The sequence below is a fragment of the Macaca nemestrina genome, chromosome 12 (genome assembly GCF_043159975.1).
Source record: "Macaca nemestrina isolate mMacNem1 chromosome 12, mMacNem.hap1, whole genome shotgun sequence".
Lineage (NCBI taxonomy): Eukaryota > Metazoa > Chordata > Mammalia > Primates > Cercopithecidae > Macaca > Macaca nemestrina.
In genome coordinates, this window is record NC_092136.1 from 116,891,226 (window position 1) to 116,915,547 (window position 24,322).

Here is a 24,322-nt window from a genome sequence, read left to right on the forward strand (position 1 = left end):
TTTGCTACAGATAAATCAGAAATTGGCTTTACTGGTTTCCTATAATGTTGCACTTAGAAATGTTCAGCTGCTATAATGAACTATGTTACTACTTAAAGGGGTTTCTTACTCCTTGTACAATATTTAAAAGAATGTATTACATGTATATCTGCCTTATACTAACTAATCTTCATATCATTAGACCTAAATTATTAAAGTGATATAAACTAGCAGTTATTGGAATTAAACACCCTCCCCTTTCTCTAAAACTATTAGCTTCAATGAGTACCCACATCTCAGAAGCTATGACCATAACTACACTGAAACCATAAATTAGTGAGGCTGGAATTCCCCCACAAAGGAGGGGGAAGATTCAATACCTTTTATCATATTTGTAACAGGCAATACTTTCTTGGTTTCTCAGAACCACTAAGTATGGCAGTCTCCTCTACCCAATGTAAAGTCAGCTGCCAGGATATCTGTAACCAAACTGTAGAACCTAGTTTCCCTTTTTCAAAAGGTAAATAATCCTTCTGGCCTGATTTACCAATAAAGATGGAATAAAAAGAAATTATCAAGGAGAACATACCCAGGCTTTAATTTCTTAATGAAGTTTCTTTTTTTTTTTTTTTTTAGATGGAATCTCACCTTATTGTCCAGGCTGGAATGTAATGGCATGATCTCGGCTCACTGTAACCTCTGCCTCCTGGACCTCAGCCTCCCAAGTAGCTGGAATTACAGGCATCCACCACTACAACTGGCTAATTTTTTATATTTTTAGTAGAGACGGGGTTTCACCTTGGCCAGGCTGGTCTCAAACACCTGACCTCAAGTGATTCGCCCACTTCAACTTCCCAAAGCTGGGATTACAGGCATGAGCCACCGTGCCTGGCCTGAAGCTTCTTAAGATTCCCCATCTTATAAGAAAAATACAAACCTTGTTGGTAATGTTAATAGCAATAACTACAAATTGCACGCTCCATATCTCATATTCAGTCAGAAAAAAAAATCAGCCTTCAGGGACACTGATAACTTTATTATATGCTAATGAATACGGTATCAAAAACACCTAGGAAAAGTACCCCTGTTTAAGAGCACAGCATTAAGAATTCACAGAGGCTGCTCAGGATAAAGCCAGGTCAAAACTAAGGTCAAAATCCTTCAGTGTTTTCAATGTCAGGGTCATTCATGTAGTGAGACTTAAACTCGATCCTGACTGTAATTTGTCAGTAACTGCCAAGAATTTAAAAAAGAAAAAAACAACAATTTAGCGTGCTTGTATTATCTAATTTATAGTACACTTCATTAACACCAGAGAAACATCAAAATTCCTATACCCCTACATCTTTTTAATTATCTCTTCAAGATACCTTAAATGAAAAAACATACTACTTACTGCCTCTCACTCTTAACTCCTTTTTCTTTATTCTTTGAGATTGCTGACTCAAAGCAATCTTGGGCAATAAAGACTGGTTCAGCATTCTTCCAACTCATCTAAAAAACATTTTACATTTAGTGGCAGTTCAGTATTTAACCACAGATCACATTTCTTTTCTACTGATAAGCACTGTCACAAATCAGAATTAACAATACAGTTTTAGCATATTATCTTATCAGACTTCATAATTCTCCACTGCTGCCCAGATCTTGATTTTTCAACTCTTATACCAACCTTTTAAAAAGGCATCTTAAAACAGATCTTTCATTTAAGTTCTTTCTACAGCAAAGGCAGGATAATTAGTAGCTACTGAGCTCTCTTGAAACACTGAAAATACTACCTAAACTAATATATTTGAACTGCACTTGACTTTTAATTGCTAAAATTCTCGTGTTAGATAAAACTCAGGAATTGATCCCATAAAAAATAACTTTGTCGGCCACACAGTGGCTAACGCCTGTAATCCCAGCACTTTGGGAAGCCAAGGCAGGCAGATCACGAGGTCAGGAGTTCGAGACCAGCCTGGCCAGGATGACAAAACCCCATCTCTACTAAAAATACAAAAAATTAGCCGGGCGTGGTGGCACGTGCCGGTAGTCCCAGCTACTCGGGAGGCTGAGGCAGGAGAATGGCGTGAACCCAGAAGGCAGAGGTTGCAGTGAGCTGAGATTGTGCCACCGTACTCTAGCCTGGGTGACACAGCGAGACTCCATCTCAAAAAAAATAATAATTTTGTCTCTAGTGATTCTTACCCAACATAAAATGAGATGTAGCTTGACTTCCTGCCTAGTTCTTATAAACCCCAAACTACTTTATTATTTTTAAAAATGAAAGAACAAGTGAAGACTGGATTTTAAATTTTAACTATAAACTATTTTAAATAGTAAAATTAAAAGTTCATTAGTTGATCAGAATAACATAGTAAATACATCTTGTCAATAAAAGAAATGAATTTTTCATTGTTTTACAGTAAATCAGACAACTCAATAACTGTTGAAAATAATCCATGAAAACAAATGTTAAAACTGGCATTGTATTTCATTTGAGGGCATAGAAACTTTAGAGTGACATAAGACAAAATATTCTATACAGCAGAGTTGATCAAAATAAATGCTTTTTAAACACAAATTTAGTATCTTTCTTCAATATCTTCAAATTTAAAAATAACTGTCTTTTTTTTTTTTTGACACAGACTCTCACACTGTCACCCAGGCTGGAGTGTAGTGGCACAAACTCAGCTCACTGCAACCACCACCTTCAGGATTCAAGCAATTCTTCTGCCTCAACCACCCGAGTAGCTGGTATTACAGGCGTGCACCACCATACCTGGCTAATTTTTATATTTTCAGTAGAGACAGGGCTTCGCTCTGTTGGCCAAGCTGGTCTCAAACTCCTAGCCTCAAGTGATCTGCCCGCCTCAGCATCCCAAAGTGCTGCACAATTACAGGTGTGAGCCCACCAAACCCGGCCCATAAATTGATTTTAATGAAGTTTATTCCCTGAGCCAATATTTATTTATTTATTTTTATTCCTATCAATTTAAAATTCCTGGCATCTTATGCCAAGGAATCTGGTCTTCCCTAGAATACTTTATTTTTCTGTTCTTTTTTTTTTTTTTTTTCTTTTTTTTTTTGATGGAGTCTTGCTCTGTCGCCCAGGCTGGAGTGCAATGGTGCGATCTCAGCTCACTGCAACCTCCGCCTCCAGATTCAAGGGATTCTCCTGTCTCAGCCTCCTGCGTAGTTGGATTACAGGCATGCACCACCATGCCTGGCTAATTTTTGTATTTTCAGTAGAGACGGGGTTTGACCACGTTGGTCAGGGTGGTCTCAAACTCTTGACCTCAGGTGATCCACCCACTTGGCCTCCCAAAGTGCTGGGATTACAGGCATGAGCCACACACCTGGCCTCTAAAAACTCTTGCTCTTCAAAAGACACTGTTGAAAGAATGAAAAAATAAGCCACAGAATCGGGGGGAAAAATAATCCTTGCAAAGCATAAAGCATCTATATAACAAAGTACTTGTATCCAGGATATATAAAGAATTCTCAATATTCAACTACAAGGAAACAATGCCTTTTTTTTTTTTTTTTTTTTTTTTTGGAAAGACAGGGTCTTGCTCTGTCACTCAAGTTGGAGTGCAATGGTGCCATCACAGCTCACTGCAGCCTTAAACTACTAGACTCAAGTGATCCTCCCACCTTAACCTCCTGAGTAGCTGGGACTAAAATCCCATGCCAATGCACCCAGCTAATTCTTAAGTTTTTTGCAGAGACAGAGTCTCGCTTGTTGCCCAGGGTAGTCTCAAACTCCTGGCTTCAAGTGGTCCTCCCACTTTGGCCTCCCAAACTGCTGGGATTACAGGCATGAGCCACTGTGCCCGGCCAGCCCATTTCTTTTAATAAGCAAAAGATCTGAACAAATGCTTCACCAAAGAAGACACACAGCATGCAAATAAGTACGTAAAAAGATACTCAATATCATTAGTCATTAGGGAAATGTAAATTAAAACCACAAGATACCATGACACAACTATTGGAACAGCTAAAGTTTAAGACATATCGTTTTAGCAATGGTAAGGATTTAAAGCAACTAGAACTGTCTTATCTCATATATTGCTAAAGAGAATATAAAACAGTACAGCAACTTTGGAAGACAATTTGGCAGTTTCCTAAAAAGTTAAACATAAACCTACCAACCATATGATCCAGCCATTCCACTGTAAGGTATTTACCTAAGAGAAATGAAAACATACATCTACGCAAAGCTGTACATGAAGTTCATAACAGCCTTATTCATAAAAGCAAGAAAACCAGACACAATCCAAATGTTCATCAATAGGTGAATGAATAAACAAATCCTGTTACATCCATACAATGTAACACTACTCAGATTACCACTCAGCAATAAAAAACAACAAACTCTGATACAAACAACAATGAATGAATCTTAAAGAATGCTGATGAAAGAAGAGTACATCTTAGATGAGGCCATTTATATGAAATTCCACAAAAAGCAAAACTAACCTACGGTGACAGCAAATCAGTGGTTTTCTGGAAGTGGAGGAGGATGAGAATGAATGCAAACAGGGCTATTATAACTTTTTGAGAGATGGAATTGTTCTATATCTTGATTGGATGGTTATTAAATGGGTGTGTATATTTGTCAAAATTCAAATTGTAAACTTAAAATGGTTCAATCTTAGTGAATGTAAATTATGCCTCAATAAACTTGATTAAAAATATAAAAATGTGGCCAGGCGTGGTGGCTCATGCCTGTAATCCCAGCATTTTGAGAGGACAGGGCAAGAGGATCCCTTGAGGTCAGGAGTTCGAAACCAGCCAGCCCAACATGGTGAAACCACATCTCTACTAAAAATACAAAAATCAGCTGGGCATGGTGGCAGGCACTTGTAGTCCAAGCTACCGGGGAGGCTGAGGCAGAATCGTTCTAACCCGGGAGGTGGAGGCTGCAGTGAGCCAAGATGTTCAGCCTGGGCAACAGAACAAGACCCTGTCTCAAAAACAAATAAATATGTAATCCCAGCACTTTGGGAGGCCGAGACGGGCGGATCAGGAGGTCAGGAGATCGAGACCATCCTGGCTAACACGGTGAAACCCCGTCTCTACTAAAAAATACAAAAAACTAGCCGGGCGAGGTGGCGGGCGCCTGTAGTCCCAGCTACTCGGGAGGCTGAGGCAGGAGAATGGCGGGAACCCAGGAGGCGGAGCTTGCAGTGAGCTGAGATCCGGCCACAGCACTCCAGCCTGGGTGACAGAGTGAGACTCTGTCTCAAAAAAAAAAAAAAAAAAAAAAAAAACAAATAAATAAATATTTTTTAAAAAATAAATATTAATTCTGGTCCCTGAATAACTTTTGGAACACTGGAAATAACAAATTTATGTTAAAAAGAAGGTAAAGGCTACAAAGTCAAGTTATACTCTCTATGCAAAAGCCTGCAACTAAGAATACACAATATTATCATCAAACCAAATTAATAAATACTTAGGTAACTTAAGGGTCAAAAATGGTTCCTCACACCCAAAAAATGGCTCCTTAAGGTCTATAAGACCAAGCCCAAATGTCTCAACTAAAAATTCATGTCCTTTATGAAATGACCACATCCTACATATCAAAAATACCTTCTGTTCCCCAATCCAAATTCATCTATTCTCCCCCAAGCAGAGTATTTTCTCTCCCTGGAATGCTATCCCCATACTACTGTCAGCAATCCAACTTTCAATGTTGTTTAAAGATGATCCCAACATCCACTGGCCTAGTAAAAAATGTCTGTGGCCTGGCATGATGGCTCACACCTGTAAACCCAGCACTTTGTGAGGCCAAGGTAGGAGGATCACTTGAGCCCAAGAGTTTGAAACCAGCCTGGGCAATATAGCGAGACCCTGTCTCTAAAAGTAATACAAAAATTAGCTGGGCATGGTGGCGCATGCCTGTAGTCCCAGCTACTCAGGCAGCTGAGTCGAGGAGGCTGAGGCTACAGTGAGTCCAAGCGGTTGAGGCCACAGTGAGCCATAAATGCACCACTGCACTCCAAACTGGGTGACAGAGCGAGACCCTGTTTCAAAAAAGAAGTCTTTGGTTATTCCTAACCCAAAATGTTCTCTACTTTCTCTAGAATTTCTTATGTTTGGCCAGTACTATAAAACACGGTATTTAATTGTAAACCATATTTGCCTATTCTCTAATTATGTTTTGCTTTTTAAATCTTATTTCTTCACCTATAAGGAGGAAGAGCCTTAAAGATGGGTAGCATGACTCCTACCCTGTTGTAACTCACCACACTGCTGGGGAAAGAGTAGGGCTTGTTCTCTCAGTGATGCTGCAGTACAGATAGATGAAACTTAAGGGGATGGAAATCTAAACTGCATTCCCATTTGGAAACATCAGCATGAATCTATGGCTTTATTTGCCCATATAAAATTAGAGAGAAAGAAGATAAAGGGGTAGGCTTGACAATTCTGCCGGTTCTGACAGCTGTTAAGAATTTTTTTTGGGGGGGGGTTGTTGTTGTTATTTTATGGAAATTTTCAAACATATACATAAGTAGAAAGAAATAATACAATGTGCCTCTTGTACCCATCAGCCAGCTTAGACAGTTATAAATAAATACATGGCCATTTGTATCTATACTGCTGACCACTTCTTCCTTTCCCCAGCAAATGTCAGACCTATTCCATCATCCATATGTATTTCAGTATATATTTCTAAAAGGTAAGTACTTTTTGTTTGCAATATGACCACCATACTATTACTCCATCTGAAGAGAGTAATTCCTTAACATCAGATATCCAGTCAATGTTCAAACTGCCCCAATTATCATACAATTTTTTTAGCAACTGGTTTGTTCAAATCACCATCTAGAATTATTTCAGAGGGAAATAATGGTTTCCTTGTTTCCTGTTCCATGTTCTTTTACCCCTTCAACTTCATATACTTACCTTCTTAATTTTTAAATGTAGGCAAAAGAGCATTATCCTTCCCCCAGTACCCTCTATTCTCCTTCTTAACAAAGAATATATCCCATCTTATTTCCAATATTGAAGTTTGCCATTACCTCAGAGCTTTTGGCATATTCAGAAAAACATTTAAGTCAATCACATAGTCTCCCTCCTTCACATTTAAGTTGCCACATTCATTTACTACTCAGGAAGAGTTTTGATCTCTAACATCATAAAATGTAAATAATGTTGGCCCATTAAAAGATTATTTTCCATTTCTAAAAATCTTTATGAGAAATTCTATTTTGATCTTAAAGTTATTACATTCTCAGCTTCCCATTTTAAGTGAGTTACTTTTAACACTTCATGAACTAAGGCATAGTGATATGGCATTTAAGCCCAAAAGATTACAGCATGCTACTAAGAGATCAACATTAGGATAGCTCTACTCCTCAGTCACGAAATGCATCCCTCATTATAATGTCACAAGGAGAGCTAGATAAGAAGTTATGCAATGGTAACCTCAAATACAACCTTTTCACTAGAAAATAATATAAATGCAGATAGTGAATCAGTAAGGTCATTTTCACTCATTTTTAGCACAGATTAACAGAAGCAGATAACAAATATTAAGCAAACGACTACAAGGAATTTTTTTAAAGGGATAATCTGCCAGGCCTGGTGGCTCCTGCCTGTAATCCCAGCTACTCAGGAAGCTAAGGCAGGAAGATCACTTGAGCCCAGTAATTCAAGGCTGCAGTGAGCCATGATTGTGCCACTTTACTCCAGCCTGGATGACTGAACAATACCTTCTTTTTTTTTTTTTTTTTTTTTTTTGAGACAGAGTTTCACTCTTGTCACCCAGGCTGGAGTGCAACAGCATGATCTCGGCTCACTGCAACCTCCACCTCCCGGGTTCAACAAATTCTCCTGCCTCAGCCTCCTGAGTAGTTGGGATGACAAGCACCCCCCATCACACCAGCTAATTTTTGTATTTTCAGTAGAGACAGGGTTTCGCTATGTTGGCCAGGCTGGTCTCAAACTCCTGACCTGAGGTGATCCACCCGCCTCCACCTCCCAAAGTGCTGGGATTACAGGTGTGAGCCACTGCGCCCGGCCCTCTTTTTTTTTTTTTGAGATGAAGTTTCACTCTTGTTGCCCAGTACAATGGCTGGAGCACAATGGTACCATCTCAGCTCACTGCAACCTCCACCTCCCGGGTTCAAGTGATTCTCCTGTCTCAGCCTCCCGAGTAGCTGGGATTATAGGCACCCGCCACCACATCTGGCTAATTTTTTGTATTTCTAGTAGAGACAGGGTTTCACCATGTGGGCCAGGTGATCCACCCACCTCGGCCTCCCAAAGTGCTGAGATTACAGGGGTGAGCCACTGCGGCCAGCCCAATACCATTTCAAAAAAGAAACATAAAATAAAACAAAATAGAAAATAAAATAAAAAGCAAGGCATTATCTCATCACTACTTTTAAGTCCCAAGAGTTACTAGTAACTTCAACATTCAGCAGGGCAGACTGAATCAAAACCATTGGGCTCAGCATTGCAAAGAACAAAAAAATAACATGACAGTCTCTGTCCTGAAGGAACTATACTCCAGCCGGTAAAATAAGATATTTAAACAATTAGCCCACAGTATGAGACGTTATACCAATAAATGCTAAACTGTATGAATTAAAGTAGCGTAGGTCAAAGGGATGGGTCTGCAAGAGCCAAAGAAGTCAAAGGACTACATGAAGATCAGGCTTCCGCTGAGCCTTGAAGGCAGGGCAGACTAGACAAGTAACACTAGGATAGACTGCAAGTTCATAAGGACAGAGACCATGCCTCTCTCTCTTGCTTACCAATGAATCCCAATGTCTGGCACAGTGCCTAGAACACAGTGAGACTCAAATATTTGTAGATGAAACAGAAGGATAAATAGAAGGGAGAAGGGGCAGAAGAAGGGAGGGGAAAATAGAAATTCCAAAAGAGTTGTTGTTTTGTTTTGTTTTGTTTTGTAAGACAGGGTCTTGCTGTGTCCCCCAGGATGGCATGCAATGGTGTGATCATGGTTCACTGCAGCCTCAACCTCCCAGGCTCAGGCAATCCTCTCACCTTGCCTCTTGAGTAGCTGGGACTGCAGATGTGTGCCACCATGTTTGGTTAATTGTTTCTTTTCTTTTGTTTTGTTTTGTTTTTTTCAGGAGAGACAGAATCTCCCTATGTTGCCAGGCTGGTCTAGAACTCAAGGAATCCTCCCACCTCAGCCTCCCAAAATACCGGGATTACTAGTGTGAGCCACCACACCCAGCCAAGAGTTGTGTTTGTTTCTTTTAATGAAAGATTAAATGTGGCAATATAATGAGGCAGTGAGGAAACACACACTGGTGAAAAATAAGATAAAACAGGTAGAATTAACTCAAATCATTGATGGTTTTAAAGTTCGCCAAATGAGGTTTAGTATTTAATCTCAAATACTAAAATGAGTATGTCCACAGCCAGGCGTGGTGGCTCACACCTGTAATCCCAGCACTTTGGGAGGCCAAGGTGGGCGGATCACCGGAGGTTAGGAGTTTGAGACCAGCCTGGCCAACATGGCAAAACCCCATCTCTACAAAAAATACAAAAATTAGCCAGGCATGGTGGCAAGTGCCTGTAATCCCTGTTACTGGGGAGGCTGAGGTAGGAGAATCACTTGAACCAGAGAGGCAGAGGTTGCAGTGAGCCAAGATCATGCCATTGCACTCCAGCCTGGACAAGAGCAAAACTCCATCTCAAAAATAAAAATAAAAATAAAAATAAAAATAAAATAAATTAAAATGACTGTGTCCAAAAGGTATGTTACATTTACACTTTTAAAAAATACTAACTAGGCCGGGCACGGTGGCTCAAGCCTGTAATCCCAGCACTTTGGGAGGCCGAGGCAGGCGGATCACAAGGTCAGGAGATCGAGACCATCCTGGCTAACACGGTCAAACCCCGTCTCTACTAAAAAATACAAAAAAAAAAAATTAGCTGGGCAAGGTGGTGGGCACCTGTAGTCCCAGCTACTCGGGAGGCTGAGGCAGGAGAATGGCGTGAACCCAGGAGGCGGAGCTTGCAGTGAGCTGAGATCCGGCCACTGCACTCCAGCCTGGGTGGCAGAGCGAGACTCAGTTTCCAAAAAAAAAACTAACTAAAAGTGTAAACAGTTATTTTTACTAAGACGGCTATTCGTCTTTTAATATTATCGGGCAAACCTGGAAAAATGTGCTAACACTTCTCCAGAGGAATACCCATACCACTTGCTAATACATATGAATGCTTTTGTCCCTATATTTTTACTATCGGAAAATGTGATTGGGTTATCACTAAGGTCATCCGCTTTGGTAGTTGTGTAATCAAATGGCTGAGGCTTACCACAATTAAGGCAAGAGACAAGAGAATGTAACCCAGCAGAAAGCCAGTGACTAATGCTGAGTCACAGTTTCCAAGTGATTATTTAACCAAAATGTCAACCTCTCATACTAACAATTCCCTACAATGGTCGTTGAAAGTAGATCAAAGGTATTATCCAAAAAGTATACATCAGTATTGCGCAAGATAATGCTAAAGGATTGAGGCCAATAAAGTCTAGCTGGACCTAGCATTTATAAGCCCAAATTTGCTAAGTCAAGGAGATTCTTACCTCCTCAAACTCTACAGTGGGAGAAGAATTCATGATTATGGTGATCTCAGCATACATGGATCCTCCAGATAACACCCTCTTGACAAAAAGTTCCAGGTCCTGGCTACTACCAGCTACAGTCTTCAGTGGCAGCTATATAATCTCTATATAGAAGGACTTTAGAAAGACAAATCTAATGAGAGAAGGGAGCACTGGAAATTTTATCTTAAGGCTATACATATGCACAGCAAGTGCATTACTTAAATTATATACACATTCATCATGAGTTTGCGAGCTCTCAACATCTCCAATGCTCATTTTCCTTAGTATTCCTTCTATTCTTTCAGCCCAAATCATCCATAACAGACAAATTATCTGGTTACATGCTAACACTCATCCATACTCATACTTTCTGGTTATGTACAGCTGTGATTAGAATTCCACTGTCCAATTTCGATGCCTAGTACCTGGTATTGCGGAAAGAACAAAAGCCCTGGAGTCATATAGACCTACTCCTAAATCTCAGCTCTGACACTTACAAGGTCAAGAACTCTGGACAATATATTGCTATTAATATACCAATAGAAATTAGGTATAACAACAGTTACTTTGCAGTTGTTGAGGGGCTAGCAAGAACTATATGAAGTATACTGAACATAGGAGGCACTTAACATACAGCAATTAAGATGGAAGACTATTGACCAGACCTACACACAGGTTTCCAAATAGTATTAACTATATAAAGAAAGCATGAATCAGCTTCACACGTCCTTGTCTCTCTACTCCCAGTTGTAAGATGACTTAACTACTCCTCCGGAGGAAGAAGGCTCTTTCCCAGTCCTCAATCTTAAGCCAAAATTGACTAACATTACAGCTATCTTCTTACCATTAACATGTTTGCTACCACAGCTTCTAAGAAAATTGTATGTTTTCACTATGGCCTATATTCTTGTTTTATGGTCTCAACCAATATTTTTAAGAGACAGGGTCTTGCTCTGTTGCCAAGGCTGGAATGCAGTGGCACAATCATAGTTCACTGCAGCCTTGAACTCCTGGGCTCCTACCTTATCCTTCCAAGTAGCCCAGCCTCCTTAGCAAATAATGAATGCTGTTTCACTCCCAGTCTATTCTAGGGAGCTCTGACAGTCCCCAGTTTCTCCAGAACTACCACGCTTTGGCTTACTATACTACTGTACTCCAAGATGGCAATCAAACCATAGTGCTCTGCCAGGGCCTAAGTGCCTTTATGTCCCTGTAACAGGCTGATGTCCAGCTCCTCTTACTCCTGGCAAACAGGATCCTGATTTCTAGAATGACAGATACATCCCTATCTCAAGCTTGCCCCACCTAGGTCTACTTCCTTTTATTCTCCCACCCCCACTTCCCTAGAGCCCCACAACAGTATATGTATTCGGAGTAAAGTAGACAGATACTCAAATAGGAGTCAGAAGACCTTGGCTCTACCTCTACTTCTGCCACTTTACTGGTTATGAAGGGATAAAATGTTGTACTTACCTTACAGGAAGGTTCAAATAGACATTTATTAACATGTTCTATAGATTTATTATTATAAGTATAGCAAGTTTCTATTATGACAATATTTACTTGTCAATATAAAACCCTAACATATTTTTTTTAAATCCTCTAGCATTGTTTTATTAGCAAAAGCTTAGAAACAACTCAAGTCCAGGTGTGGTGGCTCACGCCTATAATCCCAGCACTTTGGGAGGCCGAGGCAGGCGGATTATCTGAGGTCAGAAGTTTGAGACCAGTCTGGCCAACATCGTGAAACCCTGTCTCTACTAAAAATACAGAAAAAAATTAGCCAGGCATGGTAGCATGATCCCGTAATCCCAGCTACTCAGGGGGCTGAGGCAGGAAAATTGCTTGAACCAGGGAGATGGAGGTTGCAGTGAGCCAAGATCGTGCCATCCAACTTCAGCCTGGGCGACAGAGTGAGACTCCATCTCAAAAAAAAAAAAAAAAGAAAAAGAAAAAGAAACAACTCAAACGAAATGTCTAAAAAATATATATAATACATCCTTTCATTGGAATACCATGTAGCTTTTTTTACATTAGATACGAGAGTGAAAAAAGTAAGATACAGACTATTGCATATTACTTACTATAATTTGTGTTAAAAGAGGAAGTAGTAGATATTCACATTTACTTCTATACACATAAACTATCTCAGGACATGTAAGACACAGATAATATCCACTGCCCCGGGAAGGGAAATCTGGATGATCATGGGGTACGTGTGAACAGGATACTTTTCACTGTATTTCACTCTTCTTTAGCTTTTACAATTTTGAACCTAATAGTTCCCTAAATGGGGTAGGCATAGCATCTCTTCATACAACTATAAACCTGAGAAATAAGCTGAACCATTAATGAGGATGACAGCGTATCTGACAACTCATTTCCTGGGCCAGCCTCAAACTCACAATTACCACCACCTAAAACAAACTACGTTCCATTCCATGATCTCACCAAGTAACTAGAGTTAATTTATTCCTTCTAGGCAAACTTCCTGACTTCCTATATGTGTCTACGTGCTATGTATGCCTGCGTTCTATGTTATCGATTTTTTTTTTTTTTTTTTTTTTTTTTTTTTTTTGAGGAATCTCGCTCTGTCGCCCAGGCTGGAGTGCAGTGGCACGATCTCGGCTCACTGCAAGCTCTGCCTCCCAGGTTCACACCATTCTCCTGCCTCAGCCTCCGGAGTAGATGGGACTACAGGTGCCCGCCACCACGCCCAGCTAATTTTTTTTTTTTTTTTTTTTAGTAGAGACGGGGTTTGACCGTGTTAGCCAGGATGGCCTCGATCTCCAGACCTCGTGATCCACCCACCTTGGCCTCCTAAAGTGCTGGAATTACAGGCGTGAGCCACTGCGCCAGGCCAGTTATTGATCCTCTTAAAACTTACCGTTGCAGGGCTCTATTACAAGCCTTGGAAGAGCTCTCTAAATCAGAACATTTCCTACCTTCAGGGTCTGTTGAGGATCCATTCCAATACTAACTTTTCTGAACCAAAGACTGAGTTCTGCCTCTTAATCACTCAAGATTCACCACAGGACCCAAGCGAATCATTAATTTGAACTCCAATGATTAAATAAGCATAATGCAGACCATCCCCCTAGCCTTAAACATAATTTTAATTATTCTGGAATGAGGCCAGGTGTGGCTGCTCATGCCTATAATCCCAGTGCTTTGGAAGGCCAAGCTAGGATAACTGTTTCAGGCCAGGAGTTTGAGACCAGCCTAGGCAACAAACCAAGACACTGTCTACACTAAAAATAAAACCACCAGCCAAGTGCAATGGTGTGTGTCTGGAGTCCTAGCTATTCAGGAGACTGAGATGGGAGGATCGCACGAGCCCAGGAGTTTGAGGTGACCGTGATGATCACAGTGTGATAATACGATCACACCACACTGCACTCTAGTCTGGTCAACAGAGCAAGACCCTGTCTCTAAACAAAACCAAAAAACCATTCTGGAATGACATGACAGGACACGAAACACTGCTCAAAAGAGCAGCTAATGCTACCTCCATTCTCGCTCCCTATGGCAAGCAGGTTATTTTTGGACCTAGCCTATGAAGCAGCACTTTGTTGACTATGAGCTTCATCCTCTGAATATTCCTTTCACATTCAACCTTGGTCCTCACTTTCTGGCACAGAGCTCCAAAACCTCAATGGAATACATAATGAAATGTTGGGTTACTTTAGGGCAAAAGGTTAAGCCTACAAAAGCTTTCTAATTGGGAAATCTCTTCCATGAAAGCATACAGAAATTTGCTGACTCTTTCTTTTCCCAATAGCTATTTGTTTTCTTTGGAAAAAATCTTCAAACACAAAAGCCAACTACCTAGCAAAGCTCAAATACAGACAGGTGTTCTGCAAGCACAGTAAATCTCAAGGGTAACAAATCAACAAGAGATAATATCTACTAACAACCTGCTTATTGCTGTGCTGGGAGAGTTAACTGTCTAAAAATCTCTCAGTGAAGACTAGCATTGAGAAAAAATTTTTTTAATACAACTAAAAGAAAAACAAGCTCATTTTCTAACCAGAGAAAATGTGCAAAGGGAAGAACTCCTGCTACATAAAAACCTTTTATTCCAGAGTTATTTTCAGTGACACTTAATTCCAGGGTGGAGACTAAGGGTCCCAAACAAACCTATGTGTGTATTTTCTACTTTAATAATTCAAAATACACGGTTAGGCTTTTTCAGGAGCGTCTGAAAGTCACGAAACCCCTGTTAATGCTTTTCGAAAACAGAATGGGTAATCACGTGAAAATACATTTGTAAATTAGCAGTTATTTAGAATAAACAATTTCAAGGAAGTATTCTAGAAAAGACATTCCAAGTGCAAGAAAGCAAGGATTTTATCACATGAGGCATGCCCTGTTCCATTAGCTCAGTTCCTTAGGCCTTAAACTTCTCTGATGCTCACAAGACCCTGAAGTTGGTTCCTACATGAGAAAGACATTACAGAAAATCCCAAGAGAATGCTCCATTTCAGAGTTTAAGAATTTCTGATGTTCTACAGAGAAAGGAGGTTACACAAAAGAAAAAGAAAGTGATTATTCAGCAATGTTATCTGAACTTAATGCAAGTCACATCCAATGAATCAGACAAATACTGCATGCCACAGGAAGGTAACGTGTCATGCACAAGGTGGGAAGATCAAGGTGGCTAAACTGAAATCTGCAAAACACTTTTTTTTCTTTTTTTTTTTTTTTTGAGACGGAGTCTTGCTCTGTCACCCAGGCTGTAGTGCAGTGGCATGATCTTGGCTCACTGCAACCTCCACCTCCCTGGTTAAGCAAGTCTCCTGCCTCAGCCTCCAGAGTAGCTGGGATTACAGGCCCAGCTAATTTTTTTTGTATTTTTAGTAGAGACGGGGTTTCACCATGTTGGCCAGACTGGTCTCAAACTCCTGACCTCAGGCAATCCATCCACCTTGGCCTCCCAAAGTGCTGGGATTATAGGCGTTAGCCACCATGCCCAGCCTGAGAATCGTCATATTTTTAATTAAATTAAATTTAAATTGTCACATTTTTAATTTAAGCTGAAATCTGCAAAACACTTTTAAGTAATGTCTCTTCCACAATCTGCTTTGACATCAGTGGGGTGCCAACACAATTATCTCGATACCTTTTCTGCCTCCTACCCCTCTGTGTATTCTGAATTAGAAAACTGTGAGAAAAACTGCTTTTCTTGAAATGCCCAAAGTTATAAAATAAGAGTTTTTTAAAAGACACTGAAGAGGTCATGCCAGAATTAAGTATGTTATATCCTTAAAAAAAAAAAAAAAACTCTTTACACCAAATAACACCCCAAAAATCATTTCTGCTTTGCAGGCTGACTTTCAGAATGGATTAAGTGTTTAATTGTTAAGTTAAATGAATGTTTCCAAAGGTATAGCAAAAAGTTAATAAAGGAGATTACAGAGCTTCCCAAACTGTGTATAATATATTTAAGAGTGGTTAAAGCTGGCCTCCCAAATATACTTTAAGCTGTATAAAGCTGTACAGTATCAAAGCAAGAAAAGACAGCACACTCAACGGATTAGAGTTCAGAAATGTACCTAAGTATCTAAGGGGGTTTTGTAAATGATATAGTTGCTTTTTAAATCAAGAAGGAAAAGAGCAATTATGCAATTAATTGTGTCAGGAGAAGCCAGAGACCTGGAGAAAAACCTAGACTCATTTATTCAATAAATGGAGGGCCTATTACAAGGCAAGCACTGTGCTAGACACTGAAAATGACAGCAAGGGGATAAAAAACAACACAATCCATGGCCCTCATGGGACTTACAGTCAAGTAGGAGGAAGCCATTAATAATCACAAAAATAAATGTAACTTTACAGCTCCAATAAATTCTACAACTCATCCCTATCTCATTTGGTTTATATCAAAATGCATTTCAATGAAGCAAAGATTTACATTTAAAAACAAAACCATAAAAGTAGTTGAAAAAAACATGGGTAAATATTTTTATATAATTAGAATTTTAAAAACCAAGCCATAAAGAGAAAAAAAAAAAAAAAACAGAAAAATCCGACTATAAAAATAAAAGCATTTTCATTTTATATTAGACACACACACAAAGTCAAAAGACAAAGAAAAATATAAGTAATATATTTTATAAGGTAACTAATTTCCCTAATATTAAAAAGCTATTACAGGCCAGGCACAGCAGCTCATGCCTGTAATCCCAGCACTTTGGGAGGTTGAGACACGAGAACCACTTGAGCTTGGGAGGCAGAGGTTGCAGTGAGCCAAGATTGCACTACTGTACTACAGCCTGGGCGAAAGAGTGAGACTCCATCTCAATTTTTTTAAGACATTAATACTGGCCCGGCGCGGTGGCTCAAGCCTGTAATCCCAGCACTTTGGGAGGCCGAGACGGGCGGATCACGAGGTCAGGAGATCAAGACCATCCCGGCTAACATGGTGAAACCCCGTCTCTACTAAAAAATAGAAAAAACTAGCCGGGCGAGGTGGCGGGCGCCTGTAGTCCCAGCTACTCGGGAGGCTGAGGCAGAACAGCGTGAACCCGGGAGGCGGAGCTTGCAGTGAGCTGAGATCCGGCCACTGCACTCCAGCCTGGGCGACAAAGCGAGACTCCGTCTCAAAAAAAAAAAAAAAAAGACATTAATACTAATAATAAAGCTATGACAACTGATGAATAAGAAAAAGCCAAAAGCCCAATAGAAAAGCAGACAAAGCAGAAAGACAACCAACAGACAAATTAAATGATGTTCAAATGCACTAATAAGTAACTACAAATTAAAATGACATTTTTTTCACCTGACAGATTAATTCCCTAAAAAGGCTATTTGCCAGGGTTAAAAATAACAGAAAAATCACTGTGATACACTCTCAAGCTGAGTGAACCGGCATGGCCTTACTTGGAGGGTGACGTGGAAACATCTACATGATTTTAAGCACTTATCCTTTGATCCAGGCATTCCACTTCTAGTAAATTATTCTATACGATTACCAAGAAAATGAAGACTCTGACTTTAAAAGAAGATCAAAACATTGTACATATCATGATAGAAAAGAATATATAATTTTTGGCACGTTGACTCTAGGTCACACTAAATAAAACTCTTGTATTTTTAAAAATAAGTCTATGTCTTTTGAATAGTAAATACTGCAATAGCAAATAAATGGAATAGAAAAAAAACACTAGCACAAGTGTGCAAATATAAATGTGCAGAAACAACTTAACGTAAAATTTGTAATTAAAACAATAAAATCTGGGCCGGGCATGGTGGCTCACACCTGTAATCTCAGCACTTTGGGAGGCTCAGGCAGGCGGATCACTCGAGATCAGGAGTTCGTGACCAGCCAGGCCAACATGGTGAAACCCCGTCTCTACTAAAAATACAAAAATTAGCTGGGTGTGATGGCGCGCACCTGTAATCCCAGCTACTTGGGAGGCTGAAGTGGGCGAATCACTTGAATCTGGGAGGCAAAAGTTGCAGTGAGCCAAGACCATGCCATTTCACTCCAGCATGGGTGACAGAGAGAAACTCTGTCTCAAAAAAACAAAATAAAATCTAGAAACAACCCTAAAATCTATCAATAGGCTACTATGTAAACTATATTATATCCATAAAATAGAATACTCTGCAGCCATTAAAATGATTGAGACGAGGACAAAGTGTACTGACATGGAATAATGTTGGAGACATTAAATGACAAAATAAGTAGCAAACTAGATTGTAGTATGTTCCCTTTTTTAATTTAAACAAAATGTTACCATGTGAATGGGAAAAATCTGGTTATAAATACTTAACAATGTTTTCTCTGGAGAGACGAGGAACTTTCACTTTCTTTGTTATACATTTTGTAAGGTTTTATTATTTTGTAAGACATATGTATTAAAGAGGCAGATACATAGACAGATGTTTTTAAAGTCTTTGAGGTTAAAGGCCGGGCGTGGTGGCTCATGCCTGTAATCCCAGCACTTTGGGAGGCCAAGGCAGGCAGATCACGAGGTCAGGAGATCGAGACCATCCTGGCTAACACAGTCAAACCCTGTCTCTATTAAAAATTACAAAAAATTAGCTGGGCGTGGTGGCGGGCGCCTATAGTCCCAGCTACTCGGGAGGCTGAGGCGGGAGAATGGCATGAACCCGGGAGGCGGAGTTTGCAGTGAGCCGAGATCATGCCACTGCACCCCAGCCTGGGCTACAGAGTGAGACTCTGTCTCAAATAAATAAATAAATAAATAAAAATAAAGTCTTTGAGGCTAGAAAACGTCCTGGGAAAGGGAGAGCTATATGAAAATTGGAGAAAGTACAGAATCAGCACAGAGGAAAATAATCTCAATAAAACATATAGTTTCAGAGTTAAAATAACTATATAAATTAAGAAACTAGAGAATCAAAATTAAAGACATTTGTGCTGCAAAAAACACTACCAAGAAACTGAAAAGACAACCCACAGAATGGCAGAAAATATTTGTAAATCATGTATCTGATAAGGAATTTCTATCCCAAACATAAAGAACTCTTACAACTCAACAATAAAAAGATAATCCAATTCAAAAACAGGCAAAGGATGTGAACAGACATTTCTCCAAAGGAAATATACAAATGATCAATTGGCACATGAAATGATGCTCACTACCGTTGTTCATTAGGGAAATGTAAATCAAAACCACAATGAAATACTTCTCCACATCCACTAGGATGGCTAAAATTAAAAAAAAGAAAATAAGTTTTGGATGTAGACAAAACAGAAACCCTCATACATTGCAGGTAAGACTATAAAATGGGGCAGCTACTTTGGAAAACAGTTTGGCAGTTGCCCAAAAAGTTAAACAAGGAGTCACCACGTGACCAAGCAATTCCACTCCTAGGTATATACCCAAGAAAATATGAAAACGTGATCACACAAAAATTTGTACACAGACGTTCAAGACTATATTATTCATAATAGCCAATAAGTAGAAACAATGTCCACCAATTCAGGAATTGGTTTTTAAAATGTGGCATAGCCATACAACAGAACATTATTCAGCCATAAAAAAAAAAGTGAGATTCCAACATATGCAAGAACATGCATGAATCTTGAAGGCATTACGCCAAGTGAAAGAAATAAAATACAACAGGCCACCCATTGCATAATTCTATTTACATGAAGTGTCCAGACGACGTAAATCTATAAAGATTAATTTGTGGTTGCTTACGGCTGAGAAGAGAGGTTGAAGAAAATAAGCAGTGTCTGCTAATGGGTACAATGTTTCTTTTAAGGATAATGAAAATGTTCTAAAATGTATTGTAGTGATGGTTGCACAGCTCCATGAATACACTTAAAAAAAATTGGGTGAACTGTATGGTCTGTGAAATGTACCTCAATAGAGCAGTTGAAAAATTATAAATTAAAGATAAACTGGAAGCCCCCTGAGGTTAAGTAGTTTGCCCAAAGTCAAACTGCTGGCTAGTAAAAACTGAAACCGGAAACATCCCCTGATTCCCACACCAGTCTCAGTTCATTAACTACAGATTGTCGCAGGCCAACTCTGATGAGCCAAAAAGGTTCCCCAAAGACCTAGAAAAGCAGAAAACCTATCCTTATCCTGGTATCAGGATAAGAAAAGGAAGAGAAATTTAGGTAATGCAACTAAATTTTGGTTTTCAAAATTTAATGTGACTCCAAAATGGATTCGTGGCCTAAAAATCTAACAACCATTGATGTAACCTCACTGCTATATGAGGTTGTGACTCGGTGTAACAATACTCCTTTTACTAAGAGCTCAATTAGAGCGGGGCACTGGATGCAGCTGCTGGCTCAAAAGGACGGAGGAAAATGAGATCAGAAGAGGCAGGAGGCTAAAATCACTGGCTACCCTTTGCCATAGTTAAAGGCCAATGAGTAACATGCTTCAATTCAAACAAGTTATTTTATTCCTGAGAATTGTGAAATCCTTTAAAGAGATCCTAAAGTACCATCCTAACCTTTAATTACCTCCCAGAATTACCATACACATGTAAGATATTTAGGTATAATATATGAAAGTGTTGTCTCTGCAGCTGACTTGGACACAAAGATCATTGCCAGAATACAACTACCCCATTTGACCAGTATAACAATATCCCTGTTGATGTAGAAATGGAAAGTAAGCCAAGAACATACAATCACTAAAAACATTATTTTGAGGGTTTAAAAAAATGAAGCACGAAAAAAATTCAACTACTGCCGGAACGCTGCTTATGCAATATTAGAACATTCTAACAGAAGGAAAAGACAACAGGAGGCAGGAAGCAGAAAGAGAGAAGAAATCCTGCAGGTGCCCAACTCATCCTAATAAGAAACACACAGCTCTGCTCCTGTCTTCCACAATAAAAACAGTTCTGTTTCTTGTGGCATATGAACCAAGATTGCTTCTGCCAGAAACAAAAAACAACTTACTACATGAAAATGTCAACTTGTTCCATAGAACAATACACTAGCAGTGAACAGATATAAACCTCTCAAACAAGACTTTGGCCAGTTTCTTCACCAAGTTTTTAATACCACTGACTCATTAACAAATTCAGCTTAGTTCATACAAACTCTAACATAAGTGGACAAAAATACCACCTTGAAGTACACACTATAAATAATAAAAGATTCTATAAAATAACTTGTCCTCAAATTTCTAACAGCTTTGACTTCATTATTTTAAATTAATGCAGAAGCTCTCTTAGCCCACCTTCACTCAACCAACCTGCCAAATTAATCAATGCTTTTCCTTGTCTCAGTAAAGCTATCAATGCCCTCAACATGCAAACTGGCTCCAACTAATAGCAGCTGTCTCTTACTCTTAGAAGCTTCTGCTGCTCCCATTGCTCCCATTATTAAGTTTTTTGGTTTGTTGTGGTTTGTTTGAGACAGAGTCTCGCTCTGTAGCCCAGGCTGCAGTATAGTGGCAGGATCTCGGTTCACTGCAACCTCTGCCTCCCAGATTCAAACAATTCTCCTGCCTCAGGCCTCTAGAGTAGCTGGGATTACAGGCACGCACCAACACACCCAGCTAATTTTTGTATTTTTAGTAGAGACAGGGTTTCATCATCTTGGCCAGGCTGGTCTGGAACTCCTGACCTCAGGTGATCCACCCGCCTTAGCCTCCCAAAGTGCTACAATTACAGGCGTGAGCCACCACGCCCAGCCCAGGCTCCCATTATCAAGTTATATTCTTACCAATAATTAATTGTTTTTTCCCCAAACCTATTTATACCAGTTGCTCATTATTACAGTTAGGTAATTTAACTAAATAGAATGTAAACTGAAGAAAAATTAAGGAGAGACGTTTCTATGAAAACTACATCAAATGCTTAAAAAGACATAGTAAATTAGATGTGAATGAGATAAGTATAAAAGACTGAGAGGAAGTCAAAAAAATCAAGAGGGATTCTGTACTAATATTGCTTCACAAATGCCATTAAATTCATGTTCTGCTTTAAAAAGTAAACAAAACTGGAAATTATAGATAATGAATTATAGGTGTATTTAATGGAAACAAAATTAAGGAACTCCAATTAGGGCATACAAAGAAAAAGCCTTGGCCCTGTATCAACAGGTTAACAAAATATTAACCTATATTAACAAACATTAATATTTAACATTAACAAAAAATATTAATGTTTGTTAACATAGGTTAAAATATTTTGATATTAACCTATGTATTAATCAATCTTTCTTTCTTTCTTTCTCTCATTTCTCTCTCCTTTCTTTCTTTCCTTTTTAGAGGCAGGGTCTCTGTCACACAGGCTGGAATGCAGTGGAGCAAGCATAGTTTACTGCACTGCAATCTGGAATTCTGGGGCTCAAGCAGTCCTCCCACCTCAACCTCCCGAGTAGCTAGAACTACAGTCACTCACCACCATCCACCGCTCATTTATTTTTATTTTTTGGTAGAGATGGGGCCTCACTACTACTGTGTTGCTCAGGCTGGTTTTGAACTGGCCTCAAGCAATCCACCTACCTAGACTTCCCAAAGTGCTAGGATTACAGGCATGAACCACCATACCCAGCCCTGTTTGTTTGTTTGTTTGTTTGTTTAAAGAATCCTCTTCTATTTAGAGATGCATGCCAAAATATCTACCGATGAAATGAAAGGATTCTGGGATATGCTTCAAAATCCAGGAAAAAAGGGAGGAAGTGGGAAAGGGTATAAAAGAAAGATTGGCCACAAAATGGCAACTGTTTAAACTAGGCGATAGGCAGATGCGGGTTCATTATATTATTCTCTCTATTTTCACTTATGTTTGAAATTTTCCATAATACATACTTTTTAAAAGATTAATGCATTAGCCAGGCGCAGTGGCTCATGCCTATAATCCTAGCACTTTAGGAGGCCGAGGCAGGCGGATTGCCTGAGCTCAGGAGTTCAAAACCATCCTGGCCAACATGGCGAAACCCCATCTCTAAAAAAATACAAAAATTGGCCAGGCATAGCGTGCACCTATAGTCCCAGCTACTCAGGAGGCTGAGGTAGGAGAATTGCTTGAACCCAGGAGGCAGAGTGTGCAGTGAGCCGAGATCATGCACTGCACCTCAGCCTGGGAGACAGAGCAAGATTCCATCTCCATAAAAAAGAAAAAACAAAAAAAGATTAATGCATGAATGTATATTTCTGATTTCCCTGCTTTATCAGTTTTTCCCCTCAATTAACTAAGCACATCATAACCAAAACTTACTGTATAGGAGGGCTTCTATAGGAGATAAAAGAAAAGCACATAACATCAAATGTCCAAAACACAGATAATTCCACAGCCATAACCCCACAACATACTAAGCACCGTATCCCATATGGTCCAATTACCCTTGAAAATCTCGTAACCCATAAAGCACAGTGCACACAGAAAATTCAAACATGATAGAACTGCTGCATTACATATTTATTCATATAACTTTCTCCCTCACAATCTCTTTCACTATCTTTTCACCATTAAAACGAGGGAGGAGCAATTTACAACTTTTATAAATCTCTGAAATTCTCACGCTGGTTTACCAAAAAATAGTTATTTAAAAATCGATGGTAGGCTGGGTGCGGTGGCTCACACCTGTAATCCCAGCACTTTGGGAGGCCCAGGCGAGCAGATCATGAGGTAAGAGTTCAACACCAGCCTAGCCAACATGGTAAAACCCCGTCTCTACTAAAAATACAAAAAAAATTAGCTGGGTGTGGTGGCACACGCCTGTAGTCCCAGCTACTTGGGAGGCTGAGGCAGGAGAATCTCTTGAACCCAGGAGGCGGAGGCTGCAGTGAGCAGAGACTGCGCCATTGCACTCCAGCCTGGGCGACAGAGTGAGACTCCGTCTCAAAAAAAAAAAAAAAAAAAAAAAAATCAATGGCAAGGCCAGGTGCGATGGCTCACTCCTGTAATCCCAGCACTTTGGGATGTCAAGGCAGGTGGATCACAAGGTCAGGAGTTCGAGAGCAGCCAGACTAACATGGTGAAACCTCGTCTCTACTGAAAATACAAAAATTAGCCAGGTCTGGTGGCGCGTGCCTGTAATTCCAGCTACTGAGGAGGCTAAGGCAGGAGAATCACTTGAACCCGAGAGGTGGAGGTTGCAGTGAGCCAAGATCATGCCATTGTACTCCAGCCTGGACCACAGAGTGAGACTCCATCTCAAAAACAAACAAACAAACAAAAATCAATGATTTGGGTGATCAAGAAAGAGTCTGTTTCTCATTAACCTTTCTTCTTCCCTTCAGCAGTTTCTCGTTTGGGTTTTTATCCCTTTATCAAAGATCAGGAGAGAATGATGATTTATAAAAAGCAAAT

The 24,322-nt window shown here is 39.7% G+C and overlaps 1 protein-coding gene across 6 annotated transcripts in view; it reads right to left on the bottom strand.

The window, feature by feature from the left end:
* LOC105476441 (SIK family kinase 3) overlaps positions 1-24,322 on the bottom strand; it is a 258,371-nt gene that overhangs the window by 222,556 nt on the left and 11,493 nt on the right. The window contains exon 1 of one of the 6 annotated variants that reach the window (XM_071075987.1): positions 1,376-1,473. The exons of the other annotated variants lie outside the window; for them this stretch is intronic. The gene's annotated coding sequence lies outside the window, so the exon portion shown is untranslated. Of the gene's footprint in view, positions 1-1,375; positions 1,474-24,322 lie in introns of those variants that run through there. 6 annotated transcript variants of the gene reach the window in all.